At 39.1% G+C, this 12,353-nt stretch overlaps 1 long non-coding RNA gene across 1 annotated transcript in view; it reads left to right on the forward strand.

The window, feature by feature from the left end:
- LOC104668677 overlaps positions 1 to 5,690 on the forward strand; it is a 39,169-nt gene extending 33,479 nt beyond the window's left edge. Inside the window, exons 2-4 of the long non-coding RNA XR_748869.2 lie at positions 3,885 to 4,017; positions 4,994 to 5,160; positions 5,264 to 5,690. This is a non-coding gene — a long non-coding RNA (uncharacterized LOC104668677). The remainder of the gene's footprint in view (positions 1 to 3,884; positions 4,018 to 4,993; positions 5,161 to 5,263) is intronic.
- Positions 5,691 to 12,353: the final 6,663 nt, after the last annotated feature.

Consider the following 12,353-nt stretch of genomic DNA (forward strand, 5'->3'; position numbering starts at 1 on the left):
GAATTTTTGTTTTGGACTATTCTTCTTGAGTAAAGCATTTGCCTTTTATACTGAAATAAATCAAACAATAGCGAGTATTTTGCTTTAAAAATACTGTTGATTATTTGTTATCACTACAGCCATAGCATTCTTTTTGAACTAATTCTGACTGCGTGTCATTTGAATGCCAGCCAACACACCCTTACAAGCCAGGTACTAATCCTACAAAACCAGTCTGAAAAGAGAAGGCTGGCCAAAGGCTACTCAGATGTAGCCTGGTGGCAACGAGGGCTCCGGAAAATGTGTAGCTGTGACTAGAAATCATATATGAGTGAGGAGAAAACCTCTCTCTTTGTCCGAGGGAGTGATCACATGTTGACAGCTGGAATTTACATGGCTCCTTATTCAATAAACTAGCGCCTTCCCTGCATTCCAACATCAGCAACACAATAGTGGCACAGAAGCAAACTGACACGTTACACATGGTCCAGCTGTCCCGCCTGTCCACTCTCCACGGACGCCTCCTCCTCCTCCTTCTCCTCAGTCTGTCCCGTCTTCCTCCAACGTGGAGTTTCACTTCTGCAAGATCTAAACACACACTCATGGGATGATGCCTATATCATGGGTGCTTGATTTTGTGTGCCTTCCAATGCTTGCCTGTATGCAATATATGAATTCTACATTAAAGATGAAAAACAAACAAGCAAGAACCTAGGACAGGATAAAAACTCAAGCAAATGTCTTCTACTTTGTTGTCAGCTGAAAAAAAAAGCTATACGTGATCAACGCTTCCCACATCAAAATCTTGTGGACATCACAAACCCTTCCTTTACCTTGGGTGTGTGTGTTTTTTTTGAACTTGAACACAAAGGGAATGTGACCTGTGGAGTAGTAAGTGGTATGATTAGTGCAAATTGTTTTTATTGCCTCCTGTACAAAAAATGGTCATCTGAAAAGAGACGTGAAGTTCTGGCAATATATCATGCTTTCTTTGAATATGTGTGTGTGTGTGTGTGTGTGTGTGTGTGTGTGTGTAATTTTGGCAACACCATGACCTTTTTGGTTAATAGCTTCTATTAAGAAGTCCCAAAATTTTCCCAGGAGGAATCCTGTGTTAGGGACAATGTCTGTTTATAGTGATAATGTGTATTGTTTGGTAAAGCACAGCAGAGTACACAAAGCATACATCAAATGACCCTGTGCCTCGTAAACCTGTCCATTCAGTCTAGAAATTTTCCTGTTTAAAATACACACTTTACTGATTATGACAAAACTCATCAGTAATTCCCACACTGCTCTGTATCCTTAACGTATGGAAAAGAGGGGGAGAAAAAAGGCATTATATATTATGAAGCAGCCATTAAACTTTAATCTCTACCACTAGGGGGCAGAATGCAGTCTTTTCTAAACTGACTGCTAGGCAATCAACCATCACATCATTGTAACATTGAAGACACTTCAAAAAGACTCAGATGTTTAACTATTGTGCTAGTGATCATACATTCATATTGGGCTGCAGGCCAAAAGAGAGAAGAAAAAAAATCCAGAGACTTGCAGCTGAAAAGCTATAAAGTGGTGAATTTTACCTTAGAGCAAAACCATCTTCAGTGACAAATTTCAAAGGCCATATGTATGTGATTTTCATGAAAAGCAGACGACCCTAAATTTCTTTGTTTAACTGGAAGCGATCTTCCTTAAAGAATGAGCAGGTTCTTTTTTCTCAGTTCCCCTTGTTTATTGTGCTGTTGCAAAATTCACTTTCCTTTCTAGCACTACAATCAGGATTCTAGAAATGCTATTTAATGCCAACGGGTATTTCATTAACACCGCCACCTCCAGCATCTTCAAGGATATCACCTCAGGCACAACATTACTGATGGAGAATGTTTAGAGTATTCTGATAAAATAGGGTTCTTTCTTTTTCCTTTTTAAATTAAATCCTCCAACCCAACCTTTATTCTATGGTAACAGCCCAATGTTCCCTATCAAAGTTTTCCAAGACAGGACTTACAATTTTTCCCCTGTAATTAAAGCTGTAAATGTCTAAAAGTGATGAGTCAGTAGGATTACAGACATTATTTCTCACAAAAAAAATCGAGTTTTGACTCATATGTCCTGTTTAGGGGATTTGTGACTTTATAGCCACATATTTCTATTTACTTTGTAGACTCTATAACCAGATAATTCTAATACAGACTATTGTAAAAGCTGAGAAATGCACCCAAACCTAATCAGTGACAGGTTTCCTAGGTTAATAAACTTAAAGAATAGTTTTAGGGTTATGGGCAGGGTCCACTTGTCAGCTAGACATTCTGAGATTTTGCAAATTCAAATTCCAATACATTTGTTTTTTTTTTTGTTTGTTTGTTTTTTTTCCAAAAAGGAGACAACTTTAGCTCAGTTCCTATTTTCATGAAATTGTGATCCCAGGAAAGCTGGAAAAGTACCCAGTGATTTGACATTGTCCTTGCTCCCACCTGTGCTTTCTTTTAAAGCACAAGACAGTTTCCTAAATAGAGATAGTACCAAAAGGAGTCACATCTCCCTTTTTGCATCAGGAGTGTTACTTGATACGTATCAATATTTCCTGTCAGCACCAACAAAGCAAAATCTTGGGCCTTATGGTATCCTTAGATGGCTAAATATTGTTTGCTTAAGTCAGCGCGTTCCAGACCCTTTATGTGGCCTGACAGTTGATTGGGAGAAGTCCCACGAACTTTCTTAAAGTGTGCAGTCATCCGTTTGGCGGCCGGCTCCGGGGGTTCCACATGAAATCCTCTTTAGATAAATTCATACTTGCACAGGGTGATTAGCCTTACAGCTTGGTTGACTCAGTTATCTTTAAAAGCTAGACTTCCATGATCAATGTGGGCCTGAGGTTGTCTTCTATTAACTACCTCTGCTGCGGTCTCCAAAGCTCAAAGCTGGTGAAGGAAGATGCAACCTGAAAAAAAAAAAAAAAAAAAAAAAAAAAAAGAAAGGAAGAAAAAGAAAAGCAATTCTTTTTTTCCGCTCAAAGATGACAGGCTGAAGTTGACAACCTAATCCTTCAGGCTTGTCTTACTTACTGAAAGGCTCAAGTAATGTCAAAGGAACCATCTGATAACAGTCTACATGCCAAACCTAACAGCTTTATTGCAACAAGAAACTTTCACATTAAATTTCCATGTGTTTTCTCTCCACACTCCTTCTTAACTTTACAGCACACCCCCCAGCATTTTTTTTTTTTTCCCAAAGAAAGATAAGTCTTCCCTGATGAAAAAAAAAAAAAAAAAAAATAGAAACTGCTGTATAGGCCAGCTGGGATATAGTCAAATTAGTGGATTATTATTACCTTGGGGACATTAGAAATCAAGTTTGTTATTGGCAGTTCCTGTTTCTGTAAGAGCTGTTAATAGCTAAAATTTAAAGGGTGTTTGTCGATCAACAGAATGTTATTTTCTTAAGTGGGTAACTGCAATTTTTCTTTTTCACATTGCTCCTGTTGCTGCTACCTGGCACCAAGTTTACCTAAAAGTTCAGCCTCCCTTATAACTAGAAATAAAGCCAGTTTTCACAGAAACATAAAGCACGCCTTTTTCTGGACTTACAGTTGTGACCTAGGAGAGCAGGTGGATGAGTTAGGAGTCTCAAACTAAAAAATCTTTTAGAAATTGGTAACAACTTGTTAAGCACACTTGAAAAGATAACAAATACAGACATTGTAATATAAGTAAGGGTGGCTCGTTCTTTTCGTGTTCTTTGGGTGTTATATAAAGAATGTTTTCAGTAAAATACAGATCCTTCTGTGCTTACACTTTGTGACATTCTTGCTGGGACAGTTTTACATTTTGAAGCTAAACAATTCATTTAAGCATTTTAGCTCAAGTCCATGGTTTTTTTGTTTTGTTTTGTTTCTGTTTCAGTTGACGATGGTCCTACTTCTCCATGTTCTGAGACCAGTTGAAACAAAAACAAAAACCAGACAACAACCTTGCAAGGGAAAGAATTCAGAGTAAATAAACAGTCTTTTTCTGTGAAGCAAAATATTTCCCTAAGGTAAGTTACTTTTCCAAGGGAATTATGGCATATCTCAATGTGGACTAACAGGCGCTTTCTTCTGGTCTGATTAACATTTAGGAAAAAATAGATTCCTGAAAATAGCTTATTGTATAATGATGTGTCTGATTGGAACAGCAAAATGTCTTTGTTAAACATCTTTTTAAAAACCAATTTTACCATTTCCTTCCAAACATTTGCTAATTTAATTGTGTTAACCCTTGCATCCACATTATTGGTCATGTGGCTGGATTGATTAAGAACAGACAGGGATATAGATTTCCACCTAGAGAAACTCTTTTCAAGGGGTTAATCAGCTGGTAACCTGAGTTACAAATATATTGGGGAAAATGATATTTTTGGTAAGATTTCTCACAGTGTATTCTTCAGCTATTTTTGAAAATTATACCCACAAGTTACATCAAATCTGTAATAAACTCTGCACTTCAAGCTGCAGAACCTTCCAAGATATTCTGTGGAGTTTGTTGTATTTTCCCCATTTCTATATTTAAAACAAATTTCCTACTCATCCACCCCCTCCTTAAATTCAGGGAAACACAAATAACTCATAAGCTTTGCACTGAAATGAGTTTGTTTTGCTTTCATGCCTAGTATTGCTTTTGAAATTGTTCAGCAGTAAAGAAAAGAAAAAGCTGCTGGTATTAGCTTTAAACAACCGCCACAAACATATTGTCTTCCTATTTATTCTAGGTTTTCTTTCAACCAAAATCAAGCTTGCAGAGTTATTCTAGAGCAGTTGGATGACATACAAAAATCACAACCACCAAAATATACACTATATCTTTATAATGGGTTTTATGTACTCACAGATACACACACACACACACACACACACACACACACACAGTGTGTATATTAAACAAAAATATGAAATAGACTCATTAGAAGAGGAACCGTCCGGGTATGTGAAAACTAAGAATTGTGACTTTGATATTAAGATATGTCCATTTTGCAGATGGGGAAATTGAGATGAGAGCTCATCCACAAGATTACCCATCAGTGAGCACCAGTAGCAACAAAATCCACTAGAAGACTGGGAGATTTTAAGTCAGGAAACTTACATCAGCATCATCATTCCAAGAAGCGGTATCCACGCTGTTTTATCAAAAGTGTGCATGGGAGGTAAGAGTTGGGAAAGATACCTGCAAACTAAATCTGGGGGATGCCTCTTTTTGAGGAGCTGGGGAAAAAATAACCATGCTCAAGTATGTTCCTCTTTTAACAGAAACCCCTTTCTGAGTCACAGACCGTGCAGGCTCTGAAGAAATAAGATAGATGATTTCTGCTCTGTCAGCTTGGGAAGTGTGTTTGGAAGAGCATCTTCCTAGCTGCAATAATAAACAGCTCCAGCTGCAAGAGTTTTGCTAAACAAGCCTGGGCAAAACCGTTGGATTCCTTTCCTTTGACCATCTTATATTTCCCCTGCAAGAGGCAAGGCAGGGAGCCGGCCCTGGAAATGTCCTCCTAGCCCTGCCCTGTGCAGCTCCGTGCTTCCCCAGGAACACACGCCCTCCCCCAGCCCGCCTCCCCACTTTTGTTTTATTTACGAATATGTTGCCAGAATTCCAATGAGTTATCTATTCTGTGGCCCCGTCATTTTCCCACCGAGGCCTTGTCGCCGGCTGACTCAGGGTCCAGTCGCAACAGTGAGAAGAAAAGAAGAGAGCAAAAGAATTCTTTTCAACTTTTTTTTTTTTTTTATGTTTCACTCATTTCTCTCTCTGTCTCCCCCAGGCCTCCTCCCCTCTCCTGCTCCCTCCTTCCCCCAACTCCCCAGCCTCCTAGGCTCTCCTTTACCCCCTTTATGTTACACGATCGCTCAAATTGAAGCTCAGGAGGGTCCTATAGGGAATGCATAGGAACCCTGGGAGAAAAAAGCCCCCAACAAGCTATACACCAGATGTATAACGTTATATGGTCAAACTGGCAAACACAAAAGCTGAAAAACAAAAGGCGTGAATTAGGGAGAGGCATTCAAAGGCGTGTTTTCAAAACAGCCCGGCCAAGAGCCTGGATCCCCCTCCTGAGACTAAATGCTTGAAAGAAAAGGTGCTAAAGAAAGAAAGGAAAAGAAAAAAAAGCCCATTTTTTCTAATTAGCTGAGGCCTAACAGGCACTGAATTTCGCAACTAGTTTTCATCAAGGGGGTGGTGGCTTGTGAAACTGAAAAAAGATGCTTTTGAAACCTGTGATGTAGGCCCTTTCTCGGACCAAAGCTAGTCTCTCTCCTTGAGCTTTATTCTCCCCCTCGCTTTTTGGGTTCTGCCTTGCTTCATATCTTGATCCCTTTTTCACACCCTCCCCCCAAAGTACAAATATTATTTGGATTTAAAAAGAGAGCAGGAGGGAAAGCCACAATGGCCCTCCCCGCCCCTCTTTCTGTCTCATAGGCAGGGGGTTTTCCTTGCCAGCAACAGTCCTGAGTCGCTATGAATCTCATTCCAAAGCTCCGCAGAGCACCAAAGGGGAGGGGAAAGGTGTCACTGCAGGCTGTGTGTGTGTGTGTGTGTGTGTGTGTGTGTGTGTGTGTGTGTTTTCTGTAAATGCTGGGATTAACATTAAAAACCCTCCACCACTGTGATTTTAGATATTTGGAGGATGGTCTCTCGCTGAGCGTTTTTTCAAATGCAACTAGGCAATGTTTTCTGGGCACCAAGGTATATTCCCAGAGTAAGATGGTTTTGCTCCTCCTGCGCCTTTAGAAAGGACACACAAGCAACCTGATTTTTTTTTTAATTCCGATTTAAAGTGTATAAAAGGATGTTGCAACCAGAGAGTTACTTGTCCTCTGCTTCATGAACAAATTATGAACTTGCATTCTTCAATCACATTTCTAATAGGAAAACAAAGCAGAACTCGTGGGTGAGAGTTGGTGGGCCGCCTGCGTTTGGAAGGGAGGCAACTTTAATTGCCGTGCTGTCTGGCTCGGATCCCTGTGGTCCTGCGTGGTGTGTTTTAGTAACAAACACTTGTTCTAATGAATTGGCCTTATTAGGGGGCTCCTCATATTCTTTTATAAAAAGCAGAGCTATTCTGAACTTCTGAATGCAACAGTCTCTTGATATTCTCACACTGAAGGCTGTAGTGTGGGATTGCATTCCCTCTCCTGTATTTTCATAAGGCTCATATTTTTTAATGGCAGAAGAGTGAGCAGCGGTAGAAAGGTAAGAAAACTACAGAGCTTGCAGGTACCTGCCATCCACGAACCCGGGGCCATCCAAGAGGCTTGCGAAATCATTATGCTAAAAATGTATTTGCGTTCACAGCTGAACAATTCGGATTTTAGTTCAGTCACCTCCTGGCACATTTTTTTAAAACTCGTGGCAATGGATAAAACAGATTCATTAGCTTTGATTAACCTTCTTTAACTAGAGTTAAAAACCTGCTGTAGGCAGCTCAGCTACCAATGCAGCCTTTAAGATACTTTATCATGTTTAGGACCCAATTACTGTTGCACTGAATAAAAATAAAACATCACAATAAAATGTGGTACAAACAGCAACTCTAATGCACACAGCAAATAATCATTAATTTACAACAGCAACTTTCCTATTTCTATGGTTTTTCTGATGGCTGCACTTAATTCAAGTTGAATACCTTGGAATTTCATGCTGATATGAGAAACTAGTTCCCCAGCTGTATTGACTGATGGCTTTTTTTTTCTTTTCTGTCTTATAGCTTTAGTTTAGACTCGAAAGCTCTTTTAAAATTTTCCAAGCAAAATAAAAAAGAGAAACTAAAGTCAAAACAGGGTCTGCAGAACTAGGTTTATATAAGAGAGAGGGAGGGAGAGAGAAAGAGAGAGAGAGGATTAAAATGGTTGAAACTTTAGAATTTCATAACAATTTCTTATTAGTAATTAGAAATATTTCTAGTTAGAAGTTGTAAATATTAAAGAAACACAGCCCAGTAAAGTCATCAAAGAGTGAATTCAAAGAATTATCTGTATGATATGCAAACTTCTTAAAAGAGCTCCAGTGAGGTCTATTTTGTGCATCTTATAAGAAAAGAGAGCTTGAGAAGAACTCCAGCACACAATGAGTTAATTTTGGACAGGATTTGACTGAACAGGGAATAATGAACAGTGAGATACTGCAGCTTTCAGGCAAAACAGAGTAACAACAATTAAAAAGAGAGAGAGGGGATAAAGGGAGAAAACAATCTCCAGTCAGTTAACTAACAGGAGCAGCCCAGTGTTTGAAACAGATAAAACAGAGGCCACCAGGAACGCTGCTGCTGCTGCTGCCGCTGCGGCTTGCTTTATGCCTGGGTGTAGAAAGCATTACAACATTTGTGAGCCAACTGTTTGTGGGTTTCTTCTCATCTGCTTTAAAATATTTGGTTTTGCCGTATTTCCATAATAACCACAACCACACTCTCCTCTCCAAAAACCCCCCACAACAACAGATGTGTGTTCTAAAAGGAAATAGAGACACTGATATAATCAGACACTAGTTAGAGTGCTTTCATACTAAATTCTCCAGCAAATTCACAACAACAAAAAACTCTCAACCACTGATGGAATTAATCTAAGATCCTTGATTATTTGAAGTTCTAAAAGTTTTCATTTTGCATTTTGTTTTTGAATGTATAGTGCTTTATTTATCAAACTGCAGCGTAATTTTCCCTTCAGTTTGAGGCTGTGATTGTGAAACAAATAAATTGAAACTTAAGGGCCTGTTCTTTCCAAATTTAGTTCCATTATCACTTTAAGAATGCACACTACTCGATGATACAGAAGGGATGTATGTAGCTGGTTATTTAGTTGCTAACTCAGCAATATGTTGGTTAACACAGCACTCCCCAAACTCCTTTTTCAGGGTTGTTTTCTCATTGGAAGTCTCTGTTTGTGTGTATTTGTGTACCTATGTGCATGTGTGTGGATATCAGATATTATATGACAGCAAGGTATCTTCTACATACTTAAGATTTACAATTTTAAAGAGAGAAAACAAGAATAATGTTTTGCAGAAACTTAAAAAAATTAAAATCAGTGTACACTTTAAAATAAGCTAGAATGGGGACAGTAGTGATATTTTAAATATCATATCAATTATACACCTCTCTCATAGCTATGATTTTCTTGTATGTATTGATATGCACTCACTTAAAGTATATTATGTCTTCTACATAGTATTAGATATTCTAGAGCATAAAAGAACATCAAATGCATTTGGTTACTCTCTACAGTAAGTACTTTTGACCTTTACAGAAAGTCTTTTGGCCACAGTGCAGTAGCCTTTAACTGTGTTTTACTTGGAAAAGTTTATTTAATCTTTATCCTCTGCACATACTCTTAGAACACGTCCATATAACAAAATTGTAGTTGAGGGAGGAAAGTAGAATTGTGAATTTGAAAATAAAATACTTATGGTAATGATCCTTTTGGCTTCCTGCCTCTATATAGAAGCTGGAACCACTTAACCCCAACCTACAGGTCCAGCCCTGACATGACTAGAACTCATCTTGACCTCGGGTAAGGGGAATTCAGGGAGCTGTAGACCAGCAGTTCATCAGCCAAGCGTGAAGTCCCCTTGGCCCCTGGACAAACTCTTTTCTCATTTCTCGAGGCTGGGCTCAAGGTTGATTTCACAGGACAAGCCTTTAACTCCTAGTCCAGTTTAATGTGCTTTATCCTGCCCATGTGCCCAAGTACAACTCATTGCCTTGTTTTCCTGTATAGCACCCCTGTTCTGAGCACCCCACAGTAGGTTTTCTTAGAGTCCTGCCAGCTCTTCCATTTCTAAGGCTCAAGACTGGAGATTCATGTGATCTCCTGTGTTTACCAGATGCCCTCCATCTTGCATCTCTACCCATGTCTGTTGCTAGACAGCCTTGGAGTCCTATTTTGCATTGTTGCTTAGTTATTCACTGGTCAACTACCCTTGGACTTCTCTAGAAGTCCAAACTTTTTAAAAATCAGCCCCTGGTGATTGGTCAAAACTCCAGGTTCTGCCCGCTTCTGCTCTAGCTGGTTTCTCTCATAATCTTTTGAACTGGGCAGAGATGCTAGCACAAGGGGTAAAGAAAAGCAACCAAACTATAATCAAGATTGTTGGAATCTTCAATAGGCTTCCTTACACACATCCCTTGCCTTCATTACTTTATATTAACATTCTTAAATTCCTGAGTTTTTTTGGAACTATCCAGTCTCTACTTGTTATGCCAGTCATTACGTCTACCAAAGCTATGGGAATTTTGTCTCCAGCTTTCCAGTCTACTCCCAATGACAGTCTGGCAGAAAAATTTATAATCTCGAACCCAACAAGGAACATCAATGAACTTTATATAAATTCAGTAATCATTTGCAACAGTCAATGACAGAGACAAGCTGGCTAATTTCAAAAGGAAGTATCCCCCTAGTCTGATACGTGGGCTTTTGGAGGAGTGGGGAAGGCCTTGTCCTGAGGCTCCTTTGTGCACTGTAAAGAAATAGAGCCTACAGAATGTGCTCTGTGAATCACACCATGCCAGCTTCCTCCTAACATGCTGCCTCTGCATTCTTAGTGTGGAAACGAACACGAAGCTTCATAGCAAGTTATTATCTTAGAAAGCCCACCTGGATGGTATCAGTTTTCACTGCCAGACCCTCTTAATAATTGACCTTTGACACTTATCCAGGTGTCGTCTTAGATCATAAACAGCTATGTAGCTGTAGGAACAGTGATTTGAATAGCAGCCCTTTGCAAATTTCCATCTTAAAACTTTTAAGTAAGTGGTTCTTAAGCTTGACTGCAATTGGAATCACTTGGAAAACTTAAAAATAAAATTAAAAACAAAATAGATGTCCAAGTTTCACCCACCAACCTGTTGAGTTCAATTAGTCTGATATGAGGGTACACATGACATCTTGATTAGGAGAGGTTCAGGGATTGTTAATATTCCACCAGGATAGAAGACACAACTTTACATCTTCAGACAGCTAAATACCAACACAACCATTGCTCTGCTGAGCAATGGGAAACCCAAAAGGAGTATATACTTTCATCTTCACCCCAGCTCAGTTTCTTATGCCTATAAGATCAACGCTTTCTTCTCTGATCAGCTGACAGAACAGCCTCACCTACTCTAAGTCACACCCTTCTTTGAGGACCTAAATTGTATAATTAAGGGACAAGTACAAGTCTTTGGGCTTTCAACGCAAAGTTCCCTTAAGTCCCAACTCACCCTTGCTAACTACCTCTCTGATTTATGGAAACCAGGCTCTTCCTTTGCTGATCACCAGAAGCCTGACTTATTCATGATGAACCACTGAAATCCATCCTGGCCCCTCTCTTTTTACTGTCTGCTTCTATTCTTTGAGAAGCTGCTGAAACATACTGCTGTGAATACTGCTAGTAATTGGGCACAGTTAGATTAAGGAAACCCTTCAGGTAGCCTCAAGGTCAAAAAAGTGCTTCTTATGCCAAGATCCTCCCAATGACAACATCCTTTAGAGGAGAGAGGAACTTTTCCTTCTTCTCTGCTACCAGTTTCAACTCCAGTCTGCTGGAAGCTTGACTTCCAGGTCATGGAAAGCCAGAAGCCTGTAAAAGATTTATTACACAATAGTTCAGAGTAATAGAAGTGAAATCTTCTAGAAAAATTTTCACCGATTAGCTCTTCATCCTTCCTCTGCCTATTTTTTTTTCTTTGATGATGTAACAAATGCCCTGCACGGTAGTTCTGGCAGCCTTATTTCACTGGCTTGTAACCTGTTTATATAATGCTGGAGAGTTCTTATAAATTCCTGGGCCCTGACAATATCTAATACTTGCATGGCACATTATGGTTTAGATAACACTTTTACATGGATTATCTCATTTAATCTTCATGGGGAAAGTGACTGACTCATATATATATATATGTGTGTGTGTGTGTGTGTGTGAGTGTATAAATAAATAAAAAGAGCCGAACTTAGCTACACAACATTGTTGACAGCACAAAATAAAGTGGCACTAAGTGAAGTACCACTCAGGAACGCCTTCTATTTCTTTTGTAATCCTCTCCTAAATGTGTCTATTGCTTATATAATGTCATTCTGTACAAGATAGTTACCACATTATTTCCCTCCCTGTCTCTTGGTACAAATAGGGCACAAAAGAAGAAGATTAGCTGAGTGATTCTTAAAATCTCTTCTAGTTATATCTCTTCTTTGTTAGTCTTCTTTACACATTACCTAAGCGTAACTTTGGAAGTTCTTGAATTATTGTTTCCCTAGGAAACTGCATGCCTTCAAGTATATCATTGGTTGAAAAAGACACAAACAAAAAACTTAATTTGGTATTAAACTTAAGTACAGTGTAGCATTAGAGATCCCTCCTTTCTGTTTCAAG

Source organism: Rhinopithecus roxellana, chromosome 5 (genome assembly GCF_007565055.1).
Source record: "Rhinopithecus roxellana isolate Shanxi Qingling chromosome 5, ASM756505v1, whole genome shotgun sequence".
In the NCBI taxonomy this organism is placed as follows: domain Eukaryota; kingdom Metazoa; phylum Chordata; class Mammalia; order Primates; family Cercopithecidae; genus Rhinopithecus; species Rhinopithecus roxellana.